Raw genomic sequence first — 18,677 nt, 5'->3', positions numbered from 1 at the left:
TTGAATTAAAGTTTAGTGATGGGAAGGGGAGAGAGAGAAGGGGTAGGGCAGTGAGAGGCGGCGAGGGATGAGGTTGGTCTCTTAGAATTCCCGAGTAACGCCGGGTACTATAACCTAGCTATGTTTTATTTCTCCACAAGAATAGATGGACAAGAACATTAAACGGGTCACATATCAAACAGTTTTTTGCTGTCGATGCTAAGTTAATTTGATGCTGTCGGTGTGTGTAATCAGCTTTGATTCGTACATCAATGAGAGATTTAAGAGGTGTTTACAGTATCAACGTCGTATCTCTAAATCCTCTTCTCTTTACATCGACTATGATGCCAACTGCAGCAACTTGGATAGTTGTTGCAGGCCGTCTGGCAGGGAAGTAGAGACCATGCCGAACATAAAGGTGCAATCTCACGTAGTTGGCCAGAAAACAGCCTTGCGTAAAGAATGTAAGTCTAATTGGCTTTCTAAAACTAGTATCATCTTGCTGAAAGCAAATATTGGCCTTATTGTGTTTCACTGGAAATGAATGACAGGTTGCATTTCTCAGGGGCGAGGAATGGAGAAGTTTGCGTCAATCAAGTGTTTTCTATCCCCTTATCCCAGCCTGCCCTTATTAGAGAGCCAGTAAAGATGGGAAGAGGTTGGCTGGACACACCTTGGCATCACACAAAAGGGAGCAGATCGAGGATGTGAAACCCCTTCCAAGTCTCAAACCATCATGTTTACAAACCATTTTTTAAATAAGAATTACAAAATACTTCTTGGTGTCAAATTTGGGTAAAAGGCATCAATCCCCAGTTGTAACGCCCTCAAACATGTCACTTTGGTCCTAGGACGGATTGGCCCTTTAGAATGCTGGAGGATTGCTACAGTTACAAAAGCTCTGCCCTGTAATATCTAAACAGCTTTGTAAATTAAGGGTAGATCCACACGCTGTTAAATCTCGTAACCGGCATTATGTTGCCTGAGGTTAACCCGTATCCTCAAATCTAAAACGCGAAAGCAACTGCCGTTCTGTATCCTATTCACATAGGCCTAACATCATGATAGTGTAGCATAACGTTGCGTTATCTTCCAATAACGTGACACATTACGTATGTCAGCGTTACGCCCATGCAGACCCTGAAATAGGTCTTTAACTCGAGTTGAGCGAGTCGAGGGAAATAACACTGTTAGTTACTGTAACTCATGCACAACTGTAGTGTTACACCCACCCAGGCCCTGTAAATTTCCGATTTCAGTGTCTGAATGTGAGTAACGCCAAGTTTAAGTCTGACCTAACTAACATAGCGTTCATTTCCCACGTTCACCTTAACGGACTTTAGTGGATCTACGATGTTATGATAATGCCCCATTTGCATGTCATTTTTACGAACTACGGTTATAGTTAACCCTTGTTTCTCCCTTAGACAGCATAGCGTCAACGTTATGTTATTGTCTGTTAGAACAGCAGTGCGCAAACTATGGGGGGCGAGATTAACTGCGGGGGCGCGGGGTTTGAAGAGGTCCCGCGCGCACTTCCCGAAGGCACTTAAATTAAGTGCCGGGGAAGCGGCGAAGGCCTCTGCAAATCTTACCGTGGTTCAGCCGGCATCTGCAGACGCGTCGCCATGGCAACGCGGCATCAAATAACGCCGCTGGGTCATGTGACGTTGCGTTGCTATGGCAACGTGACCCCCAGGTGCCGGGAACCAAGGTAGGGAGGGGGGCGCACGGAGAGCAGGACAGCCGGCAGGTGGGGGGGGGAAAGATTGTGCTCCCCTGTGTTAGGCCTCGGCCAGGGTGGTGCTGAGCGGGCAGGCGGGTACACTCACGCTGGCCGCGATGAAACACATTGCGACAATGTGTGTGGCCAGCATGAGCAAGCGGCTGAGCATGCGCGGCGCTTAGCGGCTTGCCAAGCAAGCAAATTTGAATTTGCCGCTTGCTTGCGCCGCCTAGCATGAGCGCCTACATGGTCAGCGCTACCCTGGCCGCAGCCTTAGAAGATACACTGTCCGTGTATTCGCCACCTGGTTCAATCAGGCCCCCGGGACTGTTCTCCAAATGTCCAGGTTTGGGCCGGGAGGAGGAAAGCAGTGCTGCCTGGCTGCATCAACACTACAGCTTCCGGGCAGCAGATGGTGCTGCAGAGCCCTCAATAGCTGTGTGTCTGTGTGTTGCGATGCATGTGTGTGCTCCATTCATTATATGCATGTATACTGTATGTTGTATATTTAGATTTTGTAAATGTTGGATATTAATATGTATTTGTATATGTTTGTGTATTACATTAATGTTGCAGGCATAAGGTGTCAGTGTTTGTATATGGGGTATGCGTGAAGTGTCTGTATATATGGGGAGAGGTAGGATGGGAGGAGAGGGAACAGAGAGGATGGGGGAAAGGGAGGAGCGAGGATGGAGAGAGGGAGGAGAGGATGGGGGAGGGGAAAGGGAACAGAGAGGATGGGGGAGAGGGGAAAGGGAACAGAGAGGATGCGGGAGAGGGGAAAGGGAACAGAGAGGATGCGGGAGAGAGGAAAGGGAACAGAGAGGATGGGGGAGAGGGGAAAGGGAACAGAGAGGATGGGGGAGAGGGGAAAGGGCACAGAGAGGATGAGGGAGAGGGAACAGAGAGAGGATGGGGGAGAAAGGAGAGAGAGAGGAGGAGAGTATGGGGAGAGGGGAAAGGATGGGGGAGAGGAAACAGGATGGGGAGAGGGAACAGAGAGAGGATGGGGAGAAGAAAGAGAGTATGGGAGAGGGAAGAGGATGGGGGAGAGGACACAGAGAGAGGCGGGGGAGAGGACACAGAGAGAGGCTGGGGAGAGTGAACAGAGAGGATGGGGGAGAGGGAACAGAGAGGATGGGCAGAAGGGAGAGAGAGAAAGGAGGGAGAGAGGATGGGGAGAGGGAGTCAAAAGTGTGTATGTGCGATCAATATAGATTCCCTGTTTATACATGTGGCACTTGACAGATTACTTTTTTATTAATCTGGCCTCCAGCTAACAAAGTTTGGACACTGCTGTCTTAACGTGACTAAGGGACCTAATGCAGTTTTGTAAATCTGAATGATTACATAGGTAAATCTGCATGTATGGCATTTTGATAGTGTTTCATGGATGTTATAGCTGTGACCTACATTACAACTTGTTCACATTTCTCACCTACATTTAATCTCCTGAAAGGTTATACTATACATAAAAAAGGCTTAACGAGTGCACTCTGTTTGCCCTATCTGAAAGGACAGATTCAGCCAGCTTCACTTTTGCTGAAGCTGAGGCTTGAGTGAAAGTGAGAATCACGGCTTGCCCCTGGCATCTCTGCGGGTGATCCATCACTTACGAATGGGACCTACCCCTGTAAGGATTCCCCTCTGCAGGAGAGAGCTGCGGCTGGGGTCCCTCGGCTTCCCCTTGAGAAACAAAGATTAGTCATGTTACACATTATTGCAGATGTAACCAAAGTGTTTTATCTGCTCTGTCTATTACATAGGTGGTTGCATGCACTATTGTCTTGGTAACTATTTGTGATTTAAGAATGTGTGCTTGGGCATAAACTGAATTTTGTCATTCCACTATTAAGTTGTACATCATGGTAGAAAAAAAAAATGTTGGCAGGGCTGTGAGATAAATATATATAAAAAAAATAAAAAAAAATATATATATATATATATATATATATATATATATATATATATATATATATATATATATATGCAAATACAACTGTATGCTCATCTGCATGTCTTAGGCAGGTCTGCAACCCCGCCTTTCCCCATTATCACCCAGCATACAGCACTTCCACTGCAGCAAGGGATTCTGGGGAATGACATGCAAATGAGCACACAGTGTCACTTTTTGCCTCAAAAACCATTTTTAACATGGTTCCCTATAGGCTTAAGCGTGCTGCATGGTCACAGCTTTGAGCACAGCCAGGGTTAAGGTGCATACCCAGAAAACCACCCACAGACAGCCGTTTTGACCTTTATGGGTCTCATCAGTGTGGGGTTGATTTTAACTGGGTATGCAAAGAGGCTATGGGATAGGCTATACCATAATACTGAGTTAAGTTATGGTGAGTGAAAAAAGTGACAAAAACTCTCCACAGGAAAGCAAATATGCAAATACAACTGTATGCTCATCTGCATGTCTTAGGCAGGTCTGCAACCCCGCCTTTCCCCATTATCACCCAGCATACAGCACTTCCACTGCAGCAAGGGATTCTGGGAAATGACATGCAAATGAGCACACAGTGTCACATACATATATATATATATATATATATATATATATATATATATATATATATATATATATATATATATATATATATATATATACACACACGCACACACACAATGACATGGTTTAATTTCAAGGAACACTGAACAGAACATCTTTTCTCAGTACATTATGGCTTGGAAATTTTACCGCAAAAATAAATTCCAAAACAATCCTGTTTTTTTTTTTTTTTAAGATTTAGGCTGTATGAAAATATTATTGTGCATTGTGGAATCTGGTCCGGAGTATGGGTGTTATTGTTGGAAACCTTTTATATTTTAATTTTTTTTATATTTGTTAATAAGGGCTAAATTTGCATCAATTCCAAATACCACATTAGTCTTTATTCTTGGTATTTTCTCTCCGCTGAAATCTGAAACCGAAACCCAGTTTAATAGTTTGTTAATCCCCTTTTTGCTTGTGCCGATTCCAGGCACTAATTGATTAATTTATTGTATTTGTAGGGTGTCCCTGGTATTCTTTAATTGAATTAATACACTGTTGTACCTTAATCATCAACCTGACCCCACTTTGACAATACAAGCTTGGCATTTGTAACTTTTATGGGATTTTTGACAGAAAGTGGAGCGTTTGTTTAGTGCATCAATATTAACCTTCTGATTACAAACCAGACACCATTAGGTTATGTTAGATACAATAACAGTAAACCTTTCACTGTACAAAACTAGACAACCAATGAGTGTAAAGATATCTTACACTGGTCTTCAACCAAATCCTGAGTCACCCCATTGTCACGTCATGCAGTAGTTGGGCTACAGACAAGGATTCTGGGTAGTGATGCGCAAATAAGCACACTACGTGTGTCACTTTCAGCTTCCTATCCACTTTAACAGGTACTCCCCAGAGCTACAGTAGTTGAAGTAGATGGGATGCATTCAGTGTTCTCATTTGCATGTCACTACCCAGAGTCCTTGTCTGCAGTTTAGCAAATGTTCAGATGTAGCTGCGGGACCGTGGCTCCCCCTGGCCCTCGGAGGATTATCACGCTGGTGACATCTCCACAGCGATGTCGCGGCTGGCACCGTATCCGGAGGTCACAACTTTTTGCTTTTTCAGCCTCGACTCCAGAGACAATGAGTCTGGCTACATCTGTATGTCTTGTGACATTGCGTTGAATGAATTAGTTTTGGGGACATGAAGAAAATATGCAGATACATTCATGGGTTGCTGCAATTTTCTGATTGGTAATGAAAATTCTTACATTGACACATATTGTTAGTCAAAGAGGCTTATGCCACCTCAGACCTGGATTCCGAGATGTAGAATTTGATACACCTATTAAAATGGTATGCTTCACTTAACTCCACGAGAGCTACCCTAATCTTAAAGGAGCAGGCTAGGTACAAAATGCTCTGTATTTATGGAGTAGTTTTCATACCGTGCCTCTGTCCATTAGCATAAATATAACTGTGCAGAGGGCTAGTTGGAGGCTGGACACCATTTGGTCAAATGGAACAAACAGGCACCGTTTATCTGGTCCCTTAGGGCAGGGGTGCGCAAACATTTTCCCCTGTGCCCCCCTGCGTGCCCCCCCCCCTCCCTTCTTATCATGTCTCCGGTATCATGTAACATCTCGTTGCCATGGCAATGTGACCCCGCGGCGTCATTTGATGCCATGTTGCCATGGCGACGCGCCGTCGGAGGCCAGGCAAGAGAACTTACAGGCCTTACATAGTCCCCAGTCATTTAGTTTAAATGCTTTGGGGGAGAGCCAGGGGGCCTCTGTAAGCGCAGCGTGGCCCCCCCACCCCCTAGAAAATGTCACGCACCCCCCAGTTTGCGCACCACTGCCCTAGGGAATTGGGGAAGGGCTCGGCCAATAAATAGTCCTGTGATTCCATTTACTGGACTCCCAGACAGCAGGATAAATATACACAGCAGAACAGACCCTGTTTCAGCAGGATTAACAGCCAGCAGTATGGCATTCGCCTGTAGGCTGGAGTGTAGAGTAGCACACGGACAGGCTCCTGGACACACTTGTAAGGCTAAGGCCCCGGTCACGGTGCTCTAATGCGCGCCCGCGCTTTTGGCTGCGCGTTCCGGCTATTCCCCGGTCTGCAGCTCACTGCAGGAGCAGAGACCGGGGGGGGCGTGGCGGAGGAGTGATGGGGGCGTGGCCATGACGTCACCCGGCAGGTTCGCCCTCATTGGCTGAACCGCCGGGGGGCTTGCCTAGCCGCTCGACGCGAGTTCCTGCTCTCAATTGAGAGCAGGAGTAGCTCTCGCGCGAGCGCTGCGGCCCCCCCTCGCAGCGGGCCCGGCGCCATTGTGGGGAGGGCTCTCGTGAGTGCAGCGGTTCAGCCAATGAGGGCGAACCTGCCGGGTGATGTCATGGCCGCGCCCCCGTCACTCCTCCGCCACGCCCCCCCCCCCCCGGTCTCTGCTCCTGCAGTGAGCTGCAGACCGGGGAATAGCCGGAACGCGCAGCCAAAAGCGCGGGCGCGCATTAGAGCGCCGGGGCCTTAGCCTAATACGCTCTGTCCTACTGCGGAGCATTCAGTCCACATGACATTCAGTTCTGGCAATTGACTCCGGTAGGCTGCATACCTGGACCAGAGTGAGCTTCTGGAATCAGATGGCTATTGTGATTCCCGATCAAAGTGGTCTAGAATATTTGGTCGCAGCCGGTTTGCCGCGACCCAGTCCCTGCCCACGTTTAGCCGTCACTCACCTTGTCACAGGGACATCTCTCCACCAAGGTAAATCCCTAACCATACCCCTTACCCTAAAAAACCCTAATAGTAAAGCTATCCCCTACCATAAAAACCTAAGCCCTTACCCTAATAACCTAACCCCTTACTCTAAAATCCTATACTTAACCCTCTACCCTAACCGCTAAAACCCCTTAACTTACCTTATCAGCAAGATGGCTGAGTAGCCAGCTGCAGAGCGGCTGTGGTGAAGGGTCCCTCACCAGCCACATAGCAGCACCGGCTCGATCACGACCAAATATCCGATTTCATGGTCAGGATTTCCTACGGTTGCTTGGATCTGAGGTATAGAAATGATTGATAAACAACAGTGTCTTATCACAAACGGCAAAAACAGGTTTATTTGGTTCAACACATAGCCTGTCACCAATTCTTACATTTTTGCACACGGAGATTAAAGCACCAATAAACCCTATTATTTCCCCAGTACAAATTAACATTTTCTAACACTACAAATGACACACAATTCTGTTTTCATTTAAATTGTATTGGGTAATCAACATGACGCAATGTGTCAAAAATAATTTCAAACCACAAAATGCGTCGGTTATGAAGTCTTCATACATCGACACACATTTTATGAAGCTTTGTACAGGTGGTCCTCGGTAACCGACGGTCCGTTTTTGTCGCACCCCTTATCTGACGCCGCATATCATACGCCGACGTCGTAACCGCTTATCCGACGCTCTCCGCCGCAGATTAACATGGACCCGCTATCCGACGGTCCGTTATCCGACAGCGGTTTGCGGGACAGACGCGCGCCAAAGTGTCAAATATATTCTAAGTACGTAGGCCCAAAAATGTCAGGCAGCTGAAGAAGGGTGTTAGTCGACAGTTTGTTCTGGACCAATGTAAAACCCTGTGGTTTGATCTCCGACTACCTAAAACTGTGTAGCCCAAGATACAAAGTTTACTATTCAGCTTCATTTAAATGAATAGGACCAATATCTTCTCTAACATGGGGAGACTGCTTCCCAGCATATTATAGTAATAGGGGCCACAATGTTGAAGCAGGTTGATTCTCAACTTAAGAAGCTATATGCTCAATAATGTAAAGAATCAATGAATGTTGTGCTAAGTAAGCTATTATATGTAATAAGGTTTTATACATTTAACTCAACATGCATATTATTAAAAGGAAGACAAAAATATTAGACAATGTTAGTTTATATTGCATGAGGCATTTACAATGAATTAATCGTGAGCTTACAGAAGTTTTTTTGTTTTGTTTTTTTAAATCTACTTTACTAAAATCATGTAAAAGCAACTATTTAATGAGATCTTACGCTTGGGATCTTTCCTCTATTTTCAGACAGTAATTTACCGCGGTGTCATTGTCCTGCCTGAATCGTGGTTCAAAGTAATGTCATTGTTTTGCATTACAACGTTGGCTGAAAAAATATCTTGATAACCACAAAACCTCATTAAGAAGCTAAAAAGACCCTTCCAAAGATTCGCCTGTGTTGGCCTGTGCTGGGGACTTGGCTTTCTCCTCTGTCGAGCTGCAGAACACTGTGCACACTGTGCTTGTCAGCATCCCTATTTTTCAAGGCAGTGGCTTATTTCCATACAGATTGAATGGCCGAATCAGTCTGCTGACAGCTCCGGGTTCCACTATGCATACAATGCTGTGTTTTAAGCACGAACGCTTCCCCTTTGCATTTATTGAACATAGCATATGCCTGATTACCACAAAACCAAACCCTCTTGTAATGTTTGTATGGGTAAATGTACAGTATCTACATAGTGCCATCCATGAACGCAGCGCCTTACAACAGATCGAGAGTAGCCACCTCTGGTCTTCAAGTGCCACCAACAGGTCAGGTTTAAAGGATATCCCTGCTTCAGCACAGGCGGCTCTGTCAATGACTGTAGGTGGCCCTTGAGGACTGGAGTTGGCCACCCCTGCAATAGGTGGTAAATAATGTACATTACAAACAGTGGGATTACGGGCAACAGGTATATGACAACGTAAGGCTAAAGGAGACCCTGCGCCAAAAGAGCTTGCAATCTAAGTGTTGTGTTGCGAGGCTTACAGACACATTTGCCGGAAACGGTGCCGACGGGAGGGGACGTGCATCTGGATTTAGTAGCAGAGGCGTAAAGCGTTTAATGAGATGCTTCTTTCAAAGCTGCAGTTTAAAAAAAATGTATATGTTTTCCATTCAATATGTGCATCAATCCAATCTGCACACTGACAGGTGATTAGCTAAGCTGCTGACCGATCTGTTCTCCGGTAATCGATCGCCGAATCGGGGTCTATTTCATTCACTGTTAGGGCTGAACAAGAGTACCCAGGATGCAAAGTTCATGGGTGATCAAGACCATGTGACCAGTTTGATGCAATTGGTGCACTGCTAGGGAGTGGGCAGGGCTCGAGAGCCAGAACCTGTCTCGGAAGAGGAAGGGGGTGTGACTTTGTAAATGGTTTCTATCGAAAGAAAAATGCTCGCTACATTAGAATTCATTAAAAATATCTTTAATAAAAATTTTTTTATTGCTATACTGTAAGTATTTTCTCATAGTGCAGAACTGATTTATTTAAAAACAAAAACACATGTAGGATATTGCTTGAACTGCAGCTTTAAGAGATAGATTTTCAGCTGGGCTTTGAATCTGGAAAGTGAATGGACTTGACGAATATTGAGTGGAAGAGGGAGAGATGAGTGAAAAAAGTTTAAGACGGGAGAGGGCTGCAGAGGTCAAAGATGGGACAATTCAGTAGTGACATTCTATAGAGAATACAGACATCTATAATTACTAGAGAATTTTACTCTTATCAACTTTATTAATCATGTAAAGACTATTTTGTACTGCACCTGTGAACCAGAGTTTGATTACATTCATTATTCTAATACAGCAACGGCAGGATTTTTGATCTGCAATCCTTTATGAAAATAGGTCTGACTGGATCTCGCAGACGGTCGTTTTTAACTTAAAAAATGCATCATATTTGTGGATTTCATTGCTCATCATGGAAATAACTAAATAAGGATTTTTTTAGGGATTGTCATCCCTTGAAGAAAATGAGAGACAGAAATGTCCCTAGGTTTCTCTTTTTCATTAAAATCTACTTTTCTAACACTTTTGCCAGTGGTTATCAATTTTAGAGGAATGTTGGTGTAAAGTAACATATGCTAAATGCAGTCACCATTAAAGGAGCAATTTATGCTTTTTTTTTAATTACAGTTTTATGACATTGGTTTGAAACAGGGGGTCTCCGGAGCTGAACCCCATTATTTTCGGCTCTGGGGACCCCATGCTTTTCTGGTATCTCTGCAAAGTTTAAAGCTCCTGTGTCAAGGGGGCAATAGCCAAAACTGATGATGTCACAGCTTCCTATTGGCCCGCAGGGCGCGGGAGCTTTGAATCGCCTCCATAATTTGAACCCCCTACGGAGGTAAGTATTTCCGGAAGCAGGGTGTCCCCAGATCTGAAATGAACGGGGTTCACCTCCAAAGACCCCTTGCTTCAATGCTATGTTAAAAAGGCAAAACAGTTGCAAAAAATAAGTCACCATCTTGGATTGCCGCTTTAAGAATGTTCTTTTAACTCGAAATCAATCCAACTTTGATATCAGTACAGAAATCTTACAAAACACAGCAACTGTATGACCCTGAACTTGCCTCTAAAGAAACCTGCATATGTGATTTATTTTCCAAGAAATGTGCTGTTATTGCTTCGGAGAAGCTGTCCTTGCAGGGCTCTCTACCTGATGGCTCATGGACTATGGGGGAGCATGAAGCGGTCCCTGAACTGTTTGACCATGCTCGTTTCAATGTAGTTGCCTAGACAGCTAAGTGCAGTTTTTCCAGAAACTCACTTGTGAGCCAAAGAAATGTTGAAGTATATTAATTTGTAAGTCTGGAAATGTACAGTATTATTATGGCCCTTCTATTCATAACTTGTTTATATATATGATACGGTCTGTAGGCGAGGCACGCAGAGGTGAAGGCAGGAGACTTCATTTGGGAAACATAACGTAGTCTTTTATTCAGCTGAAGTTTTAGCAACATAAAATACAGACTTTTCCTAGCCAAAGTTCCGCTTCCACAGCGTATGAAAGTACATATACGTTAATAGACATCTATATAGATTACAGGTGACCTTATGTATCAAGAACATGCACATATACCATGCACACCCTGGTGTCCCTATGCAGCAAGAACACGCACACATGTGCTCTGTACACCAGGAAGAGAGAGGCAAACCCCTCCCTTTCCTGCCTTTTGAACCCTTGCTAGACTCAGCTGCGTTAGTAGCCCTGCCTTGCTCCAGGCAGGGATTAACCCTTACCTGGCCAACACCCAATAGCTCCAGCTGTTGTTAACAGGCTTGCCCCTGTTACACTGCCCCGTTGGGAAAATAGTTGAAGAGTCCTAAACTATAAAACAAACATTAGAATTGTTTGACAGTGTGTTAAATAAATGCGTATGTGGTTTTCATTTATTCCAACTCCATTCAGATATATTGGAAAATGTGCCCAAATTTATTATGTGAGGGAATAGGTCTTTGTCAGTCCAGATGACCGTTTCTGGCTCACTTACTCCTATAACATTAATTTTACAGTAATCAGTAAGGCATTGCCAACAACCTTTGCATCCATTGTTCCCTTTATTGGTACTTGCCTATTGAAAATCAATCTTCATTCTCCTTCTCTGGCTCTCCTTTGACCAAGAATGGGTCTCCTGATCAATACACCACTTCCCATGCGTAGGGAATGGAAACGGTAAGAGTTACAGTACTGATATTACACTAACATCTTTCCCTACCTCATTGTTGTGCAACAATGCTAAATAAAAACCAATATCAAGGCAAACAGGCAAGTGTAGTACCTAACACCTCCATGGGGAATGTAGAAAGCTTATGAGATTCCGATCAAACAAAGAGAGAGGAAAGCGCAGAGAACGCCCATAGTGTCATTCAATTTATTAAAAACATTTAAAAACACAGGTTATCATTCAACTCACATTTGGTAAGATATAAAAACGCATTCATTCTCTTTTGGGGAAGTGTGGCAGCCGCGGTGGCAAAGCTGATTGACCGATAATGTCCTTCTCCTGCCTACCTGTTTGAGACACGACCTGGTGTAAGTGCAGCCGCCCTGTGATCCACCTTTCAGACCATCTCCAAGTGGTTGCTGGCAGTGTGTGGAGTGTAGGAAGATCCGAGGGACACAGCTTGCAAAAACTAACCCTACGCGTTTCATGATTGGAAATCGCTTCATCAGGGAAATTCCTTCGGGTCACATCTCAAACAGAAAGCGGGAAGTTATCGGACAAGCAGTTTTGCCACAGCGGGTGCCACACTTCCTCAAAAGAGTGTGAATGCCTTTTTATATCTTACCAAATGGGAGTTGAATGATAACCTGTATTTTTTAAATGTGTTAAATAAATTGCATGACACTATGGGCGTTCTCTGCGCTTTCCTCTCTCTTTGTTTTTGCATGTACTAAAGGAGGAGTGGAAAACCTCTAGAGGAGAGCAGCACACGCCTGGATTCCTCTGCAAATGGCACAACAAATTTGGGAACTTGTAGCATCGTTTTCTTCACAGATCAGACTTTTTCACTATTTGTGTTTTTCACATTGGACTTTATTTTATTAATTTTTTGATGCACATTGTTTTTTTTATGAATTAGTAATATTGTTTTATTGCTAGATTTGGTTTATCACCGGAGCACTTGTTTAAATCACTACATAATTTATTAATTGCCACAGCTCAGTAGCGCACTATCACTCCTTTAACACCATGAGATACAGATGCCTTATCTTGGTTGTATTGTATTGTATTGTATGTCTTTATTTATATAAAGTTCTGGACAATCACTATGTACAGACGAACCAACGAGTATTCTTAAACTTGCCTTAAACTAGCCAGGTACATGCTGGGTACATTTCAGTGACATTTCTGCAGAGGCTAATGGCCCATCGGATTAACACAGCAGGGGTCCCTGGCAGTCCCATTGACCTCAGCTGCTAATCCGATGGGCCATTAGTCTATGCAGAAATGTCACTGAAATGTTGCAGCATGTACCTAGCATGTACATGGGTCTTTTTGGTAATTGCCACTGGTTTGTTTTAGAATAACCGTCAGCACTACAGTAAATGTATCTTGGGGGTCCTTGAATACGTGTAGTGTGAGATTCTTCAGTACATCTGTTTTGCCAGAATTATTACCTCAATCTCACAAGCAGTGGCTCTTTTCCACTTGACTGCTTCTATGACCTTCAAAACCAAATTACCATATTATATTGGTGTTACACAAAGCATGTGCAATCTTCAAATTGCAAAAGCATACCGATTGTTTGTGTATACATAAACATATATGTATACAGAAACAAATCGCTATGCTTTTGCAATTTGTATAAAATAATATATTTGTGTGTGTGTGTGTGTGTGTGTGTGTGTGTGTGTGTGTGTGTGTGTGTGTGTGTGTGTGTGTGTGTGTGTGTGTGTGTGTGTGTGTGTGTGTGTATGATCTGCTTTGGATCTGTCACAACCAGCTGCATGAAAGTCCTGTATATATGGAAATTGGGGAGCGAAGAGCTTAAAACCTGGGGAGGAGGGGCCACTAACCTCCAAAACAGCTGAGACCAGCTGTACAAAGTTAATAAACATACAGATACCCAGTAAGCTCATATAAACCCCCAAAATTGCCACAAATATATATATGTAGAAACACAGAGAGAGAAAAAGAAACCTCTAATGAGCACTCAGACAAATAATGCAGAAAATAATAATAGTAATTTATTAAATCAAAATAAGATGAAAAACAAAAAACAGCTAACTGAAACCCTGCCTCACTAAACAAAATAAATTAACACAGGACAATGAAAAAAATATAAATAACACCAAGAAAATTTAAGCTATCATAAAAAACAAAACATATAATGAACAAAACCTCAAAAAATGAAACCACTATGGGGACAAAGTACCCATAGTGATCCACAACCGGCCGGTCGTATAAGGAGATAATGAACAATAAACCAATAGAAGAAAATAAATACTAAACCTCTAAAGGAAAAAAATAAACAGAGAGTGGTTGAATATACCAGGCATACTATACTAGTGTAAGGGGCACTGTTGTAAAAGGACCTATGAGCATGAAACTATAAATATAGTGCATAACAATAAACATAGAAGGTGCTTCAGTGACTCAAACACAAATAATCAATGATGATATATACAGGAGAGAGACCCATATACTGAAAAACAGTATCATAGCTGCAAGATGCCAATAGTATATGAAGGTAGTATACTCAACTCCTGTGTAGCTGTAATGACAAGGAAGTCCTGGATAAGCATAACCACAATCACAAGACAGCGGTCACATCAAAGGGTATTCACAACACATAAAATGTCCAAATAAAGAGCCAGCAGGCAGGGCCAGCAGCATAAAAGTACCACCAACGCGTTTCGCCCGCTAAGGCTTCTTCTAGGGTGGTACTGGAGCCATGGAGCATGTCCGGTTAAAAAGGCACTGCTTGATGACGTATTTCGCGCCAAAAACGTCCCATATCCATATATATTAGAGGCTTTAACTGCCGTGCCTGCGTCTCACCAACACACATATTATGTCCCAGATACTGTAGATGGCGCTGTGGCCTTGTAAACATTGCTTCCATAGTAGAAAGCAATCTCAATGCCAACGACGACGTAGTGACGTCATATTCGCACAGCAACGGGAGTCCAATTCCCGCGCATGCGCATTGCAGGTCTCCAAATTAAACCTCCGAATGCACAGCAATGCAGCCGGGCATAATAACAGGCAGAATTGAAATGCCAGTGCTCGTTTAAGACATGCGCAGAAAAGGCCTCACATCCTTGATATAGGGACTATTAAAGGTTTGAGTATCCATCAATATAATTGCAACATCAGTGCACACTTTGAGATGTCAGCCTTAATCCAATTGGAGAGATAGAGCACATACTCCAAGGGTAATATATATCCACTATAAGGAGATCCTCAAGCTACATTGAATATTTACTGTGATCTAAAATAGTGGAAAAGAAGAGAGAGTCAATGTACTAAATAAAAAACAAACTATTCTCAGATTAAACAAAAAATATATTAAAACAAAGGGGAAAAATAAATTTCAATATAGTCATTATAAGTAGAATGAATGGAGAGAAAGGTAGGAGTCATTTGCGTGTGTGTGTGTGTGTGTGTGTGTGTGTGTGTGTGTGTGTGTGTGTGTGTGTGTGTGTGTGTGTGTGTGTGTGTGTGTGTGTGTGTGTGTGTGTGTGTGTGTGTGTGTATGATCTGCTTTGGATCTGTCACAACCAGCTGCATGAAAAGTCCTGTATATATGGAAATTGGGGAGGGGAGAGCTTAAAACCTGGGGAGGAGGGGCCACTAACCTCCAAAACAGCTGAGACCAGCTGTACAAAGTTAATAAACATACAGATACCCAGTAGGCTCATATAAACCCCCAAAATTACCACAAATATATATATATATGTGTCAAAAAGGAGTGCTACTGAGCGTGGCACTGTATACTACAAAAAACAAAACACAAAGGGAGCCCAGAGCTACATCCAATATGACAAAAATACACAGTGAAATACATATATATATGTATATATATATATATATGCAAATATAACTGTATGCTCATCTGCATGTCTTAGGCAGGTCTGCAACCCCGCCTTTCCCCATTATCACCCAGCATACATCACTTCCACTGCAGCAAGGGATTCTGGGAAATGACATGCAAATGAGCACATAGTGTCACTTTTTGCCTCAATAACCATTTTTAACATGGTTCCCTGTAGGCTTAAGCTTGCTGCATGGTCACAGCTTTGAGCACAGCCAGGGTTAAGGTGCATACCCAGAAAACCACCCACAGACAGCTGTTTCGACCTTGATGGGTCTCATCAGTGTGGGGTTATTTTACATATATATATATATATATCTTGAAAAGGGGGTCATTTAGTTTAACCCTTTGGCCAAAGCCTTATAAGCCTGTGAGCCACTTCAAGGCATGACCAGATATCGCAGGTCCTAACACTAACTGATTAAAATTCTTATTTACCTGTATAATTACAGGAAGAAAGATCTGCATTGGATCCCCACTTTCCATATGTACAGGTCTTTTCATGCAGCTGGTTGTGACAGATCCAATGCAGATCATTCTTCCTGTAACTATACAGGTGAATAAAAATTTGAATCAGTGTTAGGACCTGCAATATCTGGTCATGCCTTGAAGTGGCTCACAGGCTTAAAATGCTTTGGCCAAGGGGTTAAACTAAATGACCCTTTTATCAAGGTGTGTGTGTGTGTGTGTGTGTGTGTGTGTGTGTGTGTGTGTGTGTGTGTGTGTGTGTGTGTGTGTGTGTGTGTGTGTGTGTGTGTGTGTGTGTGTGTGTGTGTGTGTGTGTGTGTGTGTTTCACTGTGTATTTTTGTCATATTGGATGTAGCTCTGGATTCCCTATATATACAGTACACTCCACTCAAGGTAGCATCTTGCCTGGGTTCAAACGGCTGGGGCCTGGAATACAGAAATGATGGAAGCAGGCACTCAAGGACTTGGAAAAATAAAGTTTATTGCAAAACTATACTTTGCAATAAACATTTAATTTTTCTAAGTTCTGGATACATACATACATACACTGTGTGTATATGTGTATTGTCTATATATGTATATAGATAGGACCCGATAAGCAGATAGTTAAGATCCAGATATGTGTGCTTTGCAAAGAGGCAAGATCTCCTATTAGATCCATTAGCAGTTGTATCAGAGTTAAGAAAATAGTTGGTCAAGTTTCTGAAATTTGAAGCAGGTCTGTTGGGTCTAACTTATTATCCTAAAATGTCTTTGATATGTGAGGATGGGAACAAATGACATTGAGAGATGTAGATTTCGAAACGTCAGATTATAATAGGGATGTCACTTAACTCCTGCCCAACTCTTCCTATTGACACGCCCCAAATGACAGAGTAAAGTACTTTGAGAAATTGCTGTTAAACAAGATGATCCAAGTTGTGGAGAGATGGTCTTACTACATAGAATTTGATCTGAGGCTATAAGAAATGTCCGATTATACTTTATGGAAATTTAGACTCATTTCTAAAATGTCCCTGTTACCTACATATGTCTGATCCATTTAATTAATTCTGGAAGGGTTTTCTTATTAGGGTTTTAATCAGAGAATTGTGGAAATTTCGATTACTGGAGTTCACTCGCCATAGGATTAGAACAGGGGTCTCCAAACTCAGTCCTCAAGGGCCACCAACAGGCCAGCTTTTATGGATATCCCTGCTTTAGCACAGGTGGCTAAATAAGTGGCTCAGTCTTCAATTGAGCCACTGATTGAGCCAGCTGTGCTGAAGCAAGGATATCCTGAAAAGCTGGCCTGTTGGTGGCCCTTGAGGACTGAGTCTGGAGACCCCTGGATTAGAACACCAAAAAGAACCGACCACTGCAGAGCCTTTTTGTCAAGTCAGGTCAAAGGCTTTCTCCAATTTACCGTGGTATCAAATATCATGGCCAAACTAAACTAAAACCACTAAGGAACCTTCCTTCCTTCCACTTTTCCCTCTTCCTCCATCCTATGGAATATTTTACATTTGGGGGGAGAGGGGGTAAGGAAAGTAGGAATGCACCTTCTGTCATGGAACAAGAATCACATTCCTGCCCGACCCCCCTTCTGCTTGTCAGCTCCTTAAGTTCAGCTGCAGGCATTGGTTCCACATACACACACTGTGCCTGTGTAACATGCAACAATGTTGCATTTCTTGCCTCTGAGCACATAATCAGTGAACTGCTACTGCAGCTTCTCCAGTCCTCCCAGTTAATGGACTTTCCCATGTTCTCCCCTGTCTTTTGCTGACAGTTAGTGCAGTCCCACTCAACCTTTAGTGTGACCCCTGCCCCTCACTTCCTTTTCCACCCTAGATTACAGTGAGTACAGACCTGTCTGCATCCACCCCTGGTAAGGCCTTTCTCTCTTACCATAGTCAAACCCCATAGAAGCATCCCACATAGAGAAGCACTCTCTGCCTACACTACACCCACAAGTTCCTGTGTTTTCTAATCCAGCAATAAAATTAAGAAAGACATTAAGGACTTGTCATGCTTTGGAAGAGGGAGGACATGAGTTGAGCTTACTGGAATCATTCATACATCATTCGTGACCCTGGTTCCAGGAAAGTAAGAGAGAGACCGTGTATTAGAGGTCTACGCAGAAGCTATCACTCACAGCCTTCATGCTACAAAAGTGCAGCTCTACACAGCTATACAGCAAACTGCTACAGCTTTCTGCAAAACAAGCAGCAGTTTAAACAGAATAGTGAAAAGATAATCGTGTGCCTTACAGACACTTACAGGAGCTGCTACTCCAGACTCCATTATACAGAGTGGCCTCTACAGCAGTACAAGCAAGCAGCTTACACAGCTATACAGAGCAACCTCTACACCACACAAAGGAAGCACCAAGTAGCTAAAACTGCAAACAGTCTGCAGCTTTCACAGACAACCAGTAGCTCAAACTGCACGGCAGCCTTGCAACAAACAGTGCTTCTCTCACAATTACTAACTGCCTTTTTCTCTGTCTGAGTCCACCCGCTGCTCAGCCCCACAGTGAGCAGCCTACGGACACCTGTAAGTACAGCTACCCCAACGCTGCACGCTGCAGGACACCGCTCGGCACCATCTGAGACAGACGCCCTTCGCTGACAAGGC

The sequence above is a fragment of the Ascaphus truei genome, chromosome 13 (assembly GCF_040206685.1).
Source record: "Ascaphus truei isolate aAscTru1 chromosome 13, aAscTru1.hap1, whole genome shotgun sequence".
Lineage (NCBI taxonomy): Eukaryota > Metazoa > Chordata > Amphibia > Anura > Ascaphidae > Ascaphus > Ascaphus truei.
Note: the sequence above shows the minus strand (reverse complement) of the source record.